Consider the following 11,975-nt stretch of genomic DNA (forward strand, 5'->3'; position numbering starts at 1 on the left):
TCCAGATGAATTTTTGGAGAGTTCTTTCTAGGTCTGTGAAATATGCTGTTGGTATTTTGATGGGGAGTGCATTGAATCTGTAGATTGCTTTGGGTAGTATGGACATTTTAATGATGTTGATTCTACCAATCCAGGAACATGGTATGTTCTTCCATCTGTTTACGTCTTCCTCTATCTCTTTTTTCAGTGTCCTGTAGTTTTCTGCGTATAGGTCTTTTACCTCCTTAGTTAAGTTTATTCCTAGGTATCTTAATTTTTTTGGTGCGATGGTAAATGGGATTGCTTTTTTAGTCTCTCTTTCTGTAAGTGCATTATTGGTGTATAGAAAAGCCATAGATTTCTTGGCGTTAATTTTGTATCCCACTACATTGCCGAATTCATTTATTAAGTCTATTAGTTTTTTGATGGAATCTTTTGGGTTTTTTATGTACAATATCATGTCATCTGCAAATAAGGACAGCTTCACTTCTTCTTTTCCAATTTGGATGCCTCTTATTTCTTCTTCTTGCCTAATTGCGATAGCTAATACTTCCAGTACTATGTCAAACAGGAGTGGTGAGAGTGGGCATCCCTGTCTTGTTCCTGTTCTTAGGGGAAATGGTTTTAGTTTTTGCCCATTGAGTATGATGTTTGCTGTGGGTTTATCATAAATAGCTTTTATTATGTTGAGGTATGAGCCTTCTATTCCCACCTTGTTGAGAGTTTTTATCAAAAAAGGGTGTTGGATTTTGTCAAATGCTTTTTCTGCATCTATTGATATGACTATGTGATTTTTATCTCTCAATTTGTTTATGTGATGTATCACGTTTATTGATTTGCGGATATTGTACCATCCTTGCATTCCTGGAATAAATCCTACTTGGTCATGGTGTATGATCTTTCTGATGTACTGCTGGAGCCGATTTGCTAGAATTTTGTTGAGGATTTTGGCATCAATGTTCATGAGAGATATTGGCCTGTAATTCTCTTTCATTGTGTTGTCTTTATCTGGTTTTGGTATTAGGGTGATGCTGGCTTCATAGAAGGAGCCTGGAAGTGTTCCTTCCTCTTGAATTTTTTGGAATAGTCTGAGGAGGATAGGTTTTAGTTCTTCCTTGAAAGTTTGATAAAACTCCCCTGTGAAGCCATCTGGCCCCGGGCTTTTGTTTGCCGGTAGCTTTTTGATGACTGCTTCAATTTCTTCCATAGTTACTGGCCTGTTGAGCTGTTTAGAATCTTCCTGATTGAGTTTTGGAAGGTTGTATTTTTCTAGGAATATGTCGATTTCCTCTAAGTTGTCCAGTTTGTTGGAATAGAGTTGTTCGTAATATTTTGTAACAATCCTTTGTATTTCGTCGGGGTCTGTTGTTATTTCACCTCTTTCATTTCTGATTTTGTTTATTTGGGTCCTCTCTCTTTGCTTCTTGGTGAGCCTGGCTAGAGGTCCATCAATCTTGTTTATCCTTTCAAAGAACCAGCTCTTGGTTTTGTTGATCTTTTGTATTGTTTCTTTGGTCTCTATGTCGTTTATCTCCGCTCTGATCTTTATTATTTCTTTCCTTCTGCTTACACTGGGCTTATCTTGTTGCTCTCTCTCTAACTCTTTGAGTTGTTGGGTTAGGTAATTTATTACCATTGTTTCTTGTTTTTTTGAAGTAGGCTTGTAGAGCTATGAACTTCCCTCTCAGGACTGCTTTCATTGTGTCCCATAGATTTTGGATTGTTGTGTTTTCATTGTCGTTTGTTGCCATGATGTTTTTTATTTCTTCCTTGATGTCTTTGGTAACCCAGTCATTGTTTAATAGCATGCTGTTTAGTCTCCAAGTGTTTGATTTCTTTGGGTTGTTTTTATTGTAGTTGATTTCCAGTTTTATGCCACTGTGATCTGAGAAGATACTTGATATGATTTCTATCTTCTTGAATTTGGAGAGACTTTGCCTATGTCCTAACATATGGTCTATCTTTGAGAATGACCCATGTGCACTTGAGAAGAGTGTATATTCTGTGGCTTTGGGGTGAAATGTTCTGAAGATGTCGATTAATTCCATCTGTTCTAGTGAGTCATTTAGGATTGATGTTTCTTTGCTGATTTTTTGTTTAGAGGATTTGTCCAATGGTGATAGTGGGGTATTGAAGTCTCCTACTATGATTGTATTACTGTCAATCTCTCCTTTGATATCTTCCAGGAGTTTTTTAATGTATCTTGGTGCTCCTGTATGGGTGCATATATGTTTACCAGAGTTATTTCTTCTTGTTGGATTTCTCCCTTTAGTATTATGAAGTGGCCTTCATTATCTCTTGTTATGTCCTTCACTTTGAGATCTAATTTGTCAGATATAAGTATTGCAACCCCAGCTTTTTTTTCATTTCCATTCGCCTGGAAAACCTTTTTCCATCCCTTTACTCTCAGTCTGTATGCATCCTTTTTTTTTGAGGTGGGTTTCCTGTAGACAGCAGATATCTGGGTTTTGTTTTCTTATCCAGTCTGTTACCCTGTGTCTTTTGATTGGGGCATTCAATCCATTTACATTTAAAGTTATTATTGATAGGTACTTATTTGACGCCATTTTTATTCTATACCCCTGTGTTCCTTCTTTGTTTCCTATTTCTTTTTTCTTTCTTTCTTTCATTTTTTTTTTTTTTTACAGCAGACCCTTTAGCATTTCTTTCATTGCTGGTTTGGTGGTGATAAACTCCCTTAGTCCTTTTTTGTCTGTGAAGCTCCTGATTTCACCTTCAATTTTGATTGATAGCCTTGCTGGGTACAGTATTCTTGGATTTAGACCCTTCCTTTGCATGACTTGGTATATTTCATTCCATTCCCTTCTGACCTGATGAGTTTCTGTTAAGAAATCAGTTGCTAGTCTGATGGGGGTTCCTTTGTATGTAACTGTCTGTCTCTCTCTGGCCGCTTGTAAGATTCTTACTTTGTCGTTGGTGTTTGCCAACTTAACTATAATGTGCCTTGGCGTCGGTCTTTTGGGGTTCATTTTGCTTGGAACTCTGTGAGCTTCTTGGATTTGTGTGGGTTTTTTCTTCCCTATATCAGGGAAGTTTTCTGTTATTATTTCTTCAAACAGGTTTTCTATTCCTTGCTCAGTTTCCTTTCCTTCTGGCACCCCTATTATTTGGATGTTGTTTTGTTTTGTATTGTCCCGAAGTTCCCTTACGCTCTCCTCAATCTTTCTAATTTTTGTTTCTAGAAGCTGTTGTAATTGGGTATTTTTTTCCATCTTGTCTTCTAGCTCACTTATGCGGTCCTCCGCTTCATCTAGTCTACTTTTGATGCTTTCTATTGAGTTCTTTACAGCAGCGATGTCATTTTTCATTTCTTCTTGGTTCTTCTTCATTTCTTCTTGGTTCTTACTCATATTGTCGAATTTGTCTTCCATCCTTTTCAGCCACTTTATGACCATTTCTCTGAATTCTTTCTCTGATAGGTTGTTTGCCTCTAAATCGTTTACTTCCTTTTCTGGTGATGCCTGCTTCTCTTTCCTGTGGGGGCTGTTTCTTTGTCTCCTCATGGTCTCTCTTCTCCGGATGTCTGGTTATATAGATTTCTCTCTCTGGCGTTGATTTAAAGGTATAAAATACAACACAAGCAGGCACAACAGACAAGGCACTGAACAGAATTGTATTCACGATATTAATAACCTCCAATAAAGGTAACCACCAGAGAAAGACAAATTAGGGAATAGGGGTGGAAGCGGGAGAGTAAAAAGAAAGAACAACAACGAAAAAAAAAAACAAAAAACAAAGAGTGTGAATCTGAACTTGGGAAAAGAGCAGAAAGAAAGAAAAGAATAAGAAATAACAGAAAAGAAAAAGAAAAGAAAAAAAAAGTAAGAGAGACAAGAATGATACTAAGAGAGAAAAAGGGAACAAACTATATATATGGGGAGTAAACTCCACTAGAACAACCACTATCCCCAGCAAATTCCAGCAACACGAGCCTGGAGATTAATACAAACTGCAACAGCAGCTAATATCAAGTGAGGCAAGGGAAAACAAAAGTAAAAAACAAACAAAAACAAAGCAAACAAAAGAACCAACCAAACCAACAAAAAGAATAATCAAAACAATCTCATAAAAAAGCATAAAAATTCAATCTAATCAACATTCAAGCAAACAACAACAAAAGGCCCGAGAGAAAAATAATTTTTTTAAGGTAGCGTAGAGAGAGGTTTGTATGGATTTGGAGCAGGGGGTTGGGAATTAGATATATAAGTAGGGTGAAGTTTTATCAGGGAGTAAACTGAAAAAGTAGGGAAAATCTTAAGCCAGAAAGGGTTAAGATAAACTGGGGACCAAAAGGGGAAAGGTTAGGAGGAGAGTGATGGCATAATGTTAGCTTTGAGATAGGGTAAAGCGATTGTAAGGGAAAGATGCAAATCGAATGTAGGACACTAATCCAAAAATAAAAGAAAGAGAAAATCAAATGACATTAAAAAAAAAAAAAGTAAAATAATAGTAATAATAGTGCTGATTGAAAATAAAAATGTAATAATTAAAAAGGTGAAAATCGAGTGAGGAAAAAGAAAAAAATTAGTTTCTTAAGTAAAAGATGCAAAAAATGAAAATAAAAAATATGAGAATAAAAAATTTAAAAAATTGAAAAAAGAATTGAAAATTAAAAAATAGGAAGACTAAAATGTGCAGTAGCGGCTGTCACTCACTTCCTCTATTATTCTGTTTGGTACGCCTTTTTCCCAGTCTGGGCGGTATTTCAGTTCAGCTTCATTTCAGGGCTCCTCAGTGTTGGAAGCCAGTCCTGCTTTTTAAGCCAGCCGTGTCTTAATTTCTCGTATTTATTTTTGATTACACCAGAGACAATTAGCGTTTCAGCCCCTGGGTGGCAGTGTTTCTGAATTGACTTCCGGGTCTCTCTAGCTCTTTTTTTTTTTTTTTTTTTCCCCCTCTATGGCACTCACTACCAGTTTGTGGAGGTGTGCGCCTCAGAGCTGCCTCTCTGATGGTCACACGCAGCTCTGGTCCCCAGGTTCTGAAAAAACACCTTCCCCCTGCAGTCTTTCAGGGTTTCCACCTGGGTTTTTCTATGTATTGGGCTTAGCAATCAGAGTCGGAAAGAGCCCAGGTGTGCGGACCGTGGGTCTGTGCCCCAGACTAAGGAGCCTGCACTCCTTTGAAAATTCTTAGTCTGACCCTCCTCGTCAGATTAAAATGAGTTGCTTTCAAGAGGTCACTTCTGTTAACAGCTCAGAAGACCCCCCTCCTCATTCATGGATCAGGGCAGTTCCAACTGCCGCTGATTTTTCTAGGCACAGACCTCCCGGCTCCTGCCGGTCCTGCGGCTGCCGCACTTCCCTCACCCAGCGCTTCCCTCACCCACTGCAGGGATTAGAAACCGCAGCTTATTTCAGACAAAATCTGACCTTTCCGTGGTGCAGTGAAGAGTTTCTTTGAATCCGAATGTTTGCGCTGATAGGGGACCGGTGGTCTGGTGCTCCCAGCAGTTCAGTGTTTGCAGTTGTCGCAGAAAGTCAGGTTTCCACTAAAATCCTCCTTTCCTTGCAAGATGGCGAGGCGCCCGGCGAGCCCGCAGCTCCAGGAGGGGACCCAGCCCCTGTGGGTGCTGCGAGGTCAGAGGAACACTGCCCAGCACTCCCCCGCCTTCTCCTAGAGTTTAGCTGTCCCTTGGCTTGCCCACATACACTCCCTCTGCGAGCCTCTGCTGCTCCGACTCTCCGCCCCAGGAACAGACTCCAAACCCGACTCTATTCCGTCGCCATTTTTTTCGAGTCTATGAGTTCTTTATATATTTTGGAAATTAAACTTGTGTCAGTGCTACAGTTTGCAAATATCATCTGCTTCATTGTTTTGTTGTCAGTTTCTTTTGCTGTGCAAAAACTTTTTAGTTTCATATAGCCCCATTCATTTATTTTTGCTTTTATTTCCCTTGCTTTTAAGGTCAAGTTCATAAAATATTATCTACGACCGAGGTCCATAAGTTTGGTACCTATATTTTACTAGAGGCCTGGTGCATGAAATTTGTGCATGGGGGCAGGGTCCCCTCAGCCCAGCCTGCACCTTCTCCAGTCCAGGACCCCTCAGGATCCTGGGGATTGGGCCTAAACCGGCAGTCAGACATCCCTCTTACAATCCTGGACCACTGGCTCCTAATTGCTCACCTGCCTGCCTGCCTGGTCACCCCTAACTGCCCTCCCCCCACACTGGCTTGATTGCCCCTCACTGCCTCTGCATGTCGGCCTGAATGCCCCTAACTGCCCCCCACTGCTGGCCAGGTAGTCCCCAACTACCCCCTTCCTGCCGGACTGGTCACTCGTAACTGCCCCCTGCCAGCCTGATTGCCCCCAACTGTCCCCCCACTGGCCTAGTCACCCCTCACTGCCCCCCTTGCCAGCCTAATTGCCCCCAACTGCTTCCCCTGCCAGCCTGGTCACCCCTAACTGCCTCCCCCACTGGCCTGGTTGCCCAACTGCCCCCCCTGCTGGCCTTGTCACCCCATGTAGCCTGCTGTTCAGTCATTTGGTTGTTCTTCACTAACCCCCATGCTGGCCTGGTCGCCCCATGCAGCCTGCTGTTCAGTCATTTGGTCATCCCTCACTAACCTTCCTGCCGGCCTGGTTGTAGGCAGCCATCTTGTGAGGGTCTGAGGGTCAATTTTCATATCACCTTTTTATTATGTAGGAATTTATGTAACTTACTGTTTCAGGTCTTATATTTAGGTCTTTGATACATTTTGAATTAATTTTTGTACATGGTGACAAATTTCATTCATTTGCATGTGGCTTTCCAGTTTTCCCAGCACCATTTATTGAAGAAACTATCTCTACTCCATTGTGTGTTTCTGGCTCCTTTGTCGAAAATTATCTGAACATAGCTGGGCTATCTATTCTGTTTTTTTTTTTTTTCCAATTTTTTTTATTAAGGTATTATATGTGTACATATCTTACCATTGCCACCCACCACCCCACTCCCATATATGCCCTCACCCCCCAGAGTTTTGCATCCATTGGTTATGCTTATATGCATGCATACAAGTCCTTTGATTGATCTCTTATCTCCCCCACCTCTCCCTAACTTTCCCCCTGAAATTTGACAGTCTGTTTGATGCTTTACTGTCTCTGTATCTATCTTTTTGTTCAAGTTTATAATGTTCTTTATTATCCATAAATGAGTGAGATCATGTGGTATTTTTCTTTCATTGACTGGCTTATTTCACTTAGCATAATGTTCTCCAATTCCATCCAGGTTGCTGCAAATGATGAGAATTCCTTCTTTTTTATGGCAGCATAGTATTCCATTGTGTAGATGTACCACGGTTTTCTGATCCAGTCATCTGCTGACGGGCACCTAGGCTGTTTCCAAATCTTAGCTATGGTGAATTGTGCTGCTATGAACATAGGGGTGCATATATCCTTTCTGATTGGTGTTTCTAGTTTCTTCGGATATATTCCCAGGAGTGGGATTACTGGGTCAAATGGGAGTTCCATTTTCAGTTTTTTGAGGAAACTCCATACTGTTCTCCACAGTGGCTGCACCAGTCTGCATTCCCACCAGCAGTGCACGAGGGTTTCTTTTTCTCCACATCCTCTCCAGCACTTGTCGTTTGTTGATTTGTTGATGATAGCCATTCTGACAGGAGTGAGATGGTACCGCATTGTCGTTTTGATTTGCATCTCTCGGATAATTAGTGACATTGAGCATGTTTTCATGTGTCTCTTGGCCTTCCTTCTGTCTTCTTTTGAAAAGATTCTATTTAGGTCTGTTGCGCATTTTTTTATTGGATCATTTATCTTCCTTTTATTAAGTTGTATAAGCTGCCTGTAGATGTTGGAGATTAAACCTTTATCAGTGATGCCATTTGCAAATATTTTCTCCCATGCAGTAGGCCTTCTTGTTGTTTTGTTGATGGTTTCTTTTGCTGTGAAAAAGCTTTTTATTTTGATGTAGTCCCATTTGTTAATTTTCTCTTTAGCTTTCATTGCCCTAGGGGCAGTGTCAGTGAAGAAGTTCTTTTGGCATATGTCTGAGATTTTGCTGCCTGTGGATTGCTCTAGTATTTTTATGGTTTCCCGTCTTATGTTTAAGTCCTGTATCCATTTTGAGTTTATTTTTGTGTATGGCGTAAGTTGGTGATCAAGCTTCATTTTTTTGCATGTATCTGTCCAATTTTCCCAACACCATTTATTGAAGAGACTGTCTTGACTCCATTGTATGTTCATGCCTCCTTTGTCAAATCTTAATTGAGCATAGTGGTTTGGGTCAATATCTGGATTCTCTATTCTGTTCCATTGATCACTATGTCTGTTCTTGTGCCAGTACCAGGCTGTTTTGAGAACAGTGGCTTTATAATACAGCTTAAAATCTGGTATTGAGATCCCTCCTACTTTATTCTTCTTTCTCAGGATTGCTGTGGCTATTTGGAGTCTTTTTTTATTCCAGATGAATTTTTGGAGAGTTCTTTCAAGGTCTGTGAAATATGCCATTGGTATTTTAATGGGGAGTGCATTGAATCTATAGATTGCTTTGGGTAGTATGGACATTTTAATGATGTTGATTCTACCAATCCATGAACATGGTATGTTCTTACATCTGTTTATGTCTTCCTCTATCTCTTTTTTCAGTGTCCTGTAGTTTTCCGTGTATAGGTCTTTTACCTCCTTAGTTAAGTTTATTCCTAGGTATCTTAATTTTATTGGTGTGATGGTAAATGGGATTGCTTTTTTAGTCTCTCTTTCTGTAAGTTCACTATTGGTGTATAGAAAAGCCATAGATTTCTTGGCGTTAATTTTGTATCCTGCTACATTGCCAAATTCATTTATTAAGTCTATTAGTTTTTTGACGGAGTCTTTCGGATTTTTCATGTACAATATCATGTAATCTGCAAATAAGGACAGCTTCACTTCTTATTTTCCAATTTGGATGCCTTTTATTTCTTCTTCTTGTCTAATTGCAATGGCTAATATTTCCAGTACTATGTCAAACAGGAGTGGTGAGAGTGGGCATCCCTGTCTTGTTCCTGTTCTTAGGGGAAATGGTTTTAGATTTTGTCCATTGAGTATGATGTTTGCTGTGGGTTTATCATATATAGCTTTTATTATGTTGAGGTATGAACCTTCTATTCCCACCTTGTTGAGAGTTTTTATCAAGAAAGGGTGTTGGATTTTGTCAAATGCCTTTTCTGCATCAATTGATATGACTATGTGATTTTTATCTCTCAATTTGTTTATGTGATATATCACGTTTATTGATTTGCGGATATTGTACCTTCCTTGCATTCCTGGGATAAATCCTACTTGGTCATGGTGTATGATATTTCTGATGTACTGCTGGATTCGATTTGCTAGAATTTTGTTGAGGATTTTGGCATCTATGTTCATGAGGGATATTGGTCTGTAATTCTCTTTCATTGTGTTGTCTTTATCTGGTTTTGGTATTAGGGTGATGTTGGCTTCATAGAAGGAGCTTGGAAGTGTTCCTTCTTCTTGAATTTTTTGGCATAGTCTGAGGAGGATAGGTTTTAGTTCTTCCTTGAATGTTTGGTAAAACTCTCCTGTGAAGCCATCAGGCCCCGGGCTTTTGTTTGCCGGAAGCTTTTTGATGACTGCTTCAATTTCGTCCATAGTTATCGGCCTATTGAGCTCTTTAGCTTCTTCTTGATTGATTTTTGGAAGGTTATATTTTTCTAGGAATATGTCCATTTCCTCCAGGTTGTCCAGTTTGTTGGAATAGAGTTGTTCGTAGTATTTTGTAACAATCCTTTGTATCTCAGCGGGGTCTGTTGTTATTTCACCTCTTTCATATCTGATTGTGTTTATTTGGGTCCTCTCTCTTTGCTTCTTGGTGAGCCTGGCTAGAGGTCCATCAATCTTGTTTATCCTTTCAAAGAACCAGCTCTTGGTTTTGTTGATCTTTTGTATTGTTTCTTTGGTCTCTATGTCATTTATCTCAGCTCTGATCTTTGTTATTTCCTTCCTTCTGGTTACACTGGGCTTTTCTTGCTGCTCTTTTTCTAGCTCTTTGAGTTGTAGGGTTAAGTAATTTATTACCATTGTTTCTTGTTTTTTGCAATAAGCTTGTAGAGCTATGAACTTCCCTCTCAAGACTGGTTTCGTTGTGTCCCATAGATTTTGGATTGTTGTGTTTTCATTGTCATTTGTTGCCATGATGTTTTTTATTTCTTCCTTGATCTCTCTGGTGACCCAGTCCTTGTTTAATAGCATGCTGTTTAGTCTCCAAGTGTTTGATTTCTTTGGATTGTATTTATTGTAGTTGATTTCCAGTTTTATGCCACTGTGATCTGAGAAGACGCTTGATATAATTTCTATCTTCTTGAATTTGAAGAGACTTTGCCTGTGACCCAGCATATGGTCTATCTTTGAAAATGACCCATGTGCACTTGAGAAGAATGTATATTCTGTGGCTTTGGGGTGAAATGTTCTGAAGATGTCAATTAATTCCATCTGGTCTAGTGATTCATTTAGGATTGATGTTTCTTTGCTGAATTTTTCTTTAGAGGATTTGTCCAGTGGTGATAGTGGGGTATTAAAGTCTCCTACTATGATTGTATTGCTATTAATCTCTCCCTTGAAATCCTCCAGGAGTTTTTTTAATGTATTTAGGTGCTCCTATATTGGGAGCGTATATGTTTACCAGAATTATTTCTTCTTGTTGGATTTCTCCCTTTAGTATTATGAAGTGGCCTTCTTTACCTCTTGTTATGGCATTTACTTTGAGATCTATTTTGTCAGATATAAGTATTGCTACCACAGCTTTTTTTTCATTTCCATTTGCCTGAAAGATATTTTTCCATCCCTTCACTTTCAATCTGTGTGAGTCTCTTGTTCTGAGGTGGGTGTCTTGTAGACAGCATATATATGGGTCGTGTTATTTTTTATCCATTCAGCTACTCAATATCTTTTGATTGGAGCATTTAGTTCATTTACATTTAAAGTTATTACTGAAAGGTATTTGTTTGTAGTCATATCTATTTTTGTGTCTGCATTCCTTCTTACCTGTTTATTTCTTCTTTTTACAGTATTCCCTTTAGCAATTCTTGCATTGCTGGTTTGGTGGTGATAAACTCCTTGAGCCTTTTTTTGGTCTGCAAAGCTCCTGATTTCCCCTTCAATTTTGATTGATAGTCTTGCAGGATATAGTATTCTTGGATTCAGTCCTTTGCTTTGCAACACTTTGTATACCTCCTTCCGTTCACTTCTAGCTTGTTGTGTTTCTGTTGAGTAATCATTTGACAATCTGATGGCTGTTCCTTTGTAGGTAACTCTCTGTCTCTCTCTTGCCGCCTTTAAGATTCTCTCTTTATCATTTATATTTGCCATTGAAATTATGATATGTCTTGGTGTGGGTCTTTTGGGGTTGATCCTGCTTGGGACTCTCTGTACTTGCGTAACTTTTATCTTTCCCATATCCGGGAAGTTTTCTGTCATTATTTCTTCAAATAGATTTTCTAATCCCTGCTGCTCTTCTTGTCCTCTGGCAGCCCTATTATACGCATGTTACTTCGTTTCATGTTGTCCCAAAGCTCCCTTAGGCTTTCCTCCTGCTTTTTAATTTTTTTCTCCAATTGCTGTTCAGATTGAGCTTGTTTCTGTACCTGATCTTCTAACTCACTAATTCGGTCCTCTGCTTTTTGTAGTCTACTGTTGAAACTTTCCATGGTGTTTTTGATTGTAGCTATATCACTTTTCATTTCTTCCTGATTCTTGCATAAGTTGTTTATTTTCTTATCCATCCGATGTATAAATTCCACAACCATTACTCTAAACTCCTTTCCGGTCATGTTGCAAGCTTCAGTTTCACTGATTTCCTTTCTTGGCGACTCCACATTTTCTTTCCTCTGTGAGTTATTTCGTTTCCCCATTCTGGCTATCACCAGAAAGCTCAAGTTTCCGTTTGCGTGGACCTGGGCTGTGTGCTGTGGGGACTTCGCTCCACCCAAGTTTCACTGAAGTGCTCTGACACTAGGACGTGTGGCTGCCTTTGGTTGGTGG

The sequence above is a fragment of the Eptesicus fuscus genome, chromosome 3, assembly GCF_027574615.1.
Source record: "Eptesicus fuscus isolate TK198812 chromosome 3, DD_ASM_mEF_20220401, whole genome shotgun sequence".
Taxonomy (NCBI): Eukaryota; Metazoa; Chordata; class Mammalia; order Chiroptera; family Vespertilionidae; genus Eptesicus; species Eptesicus fuscus.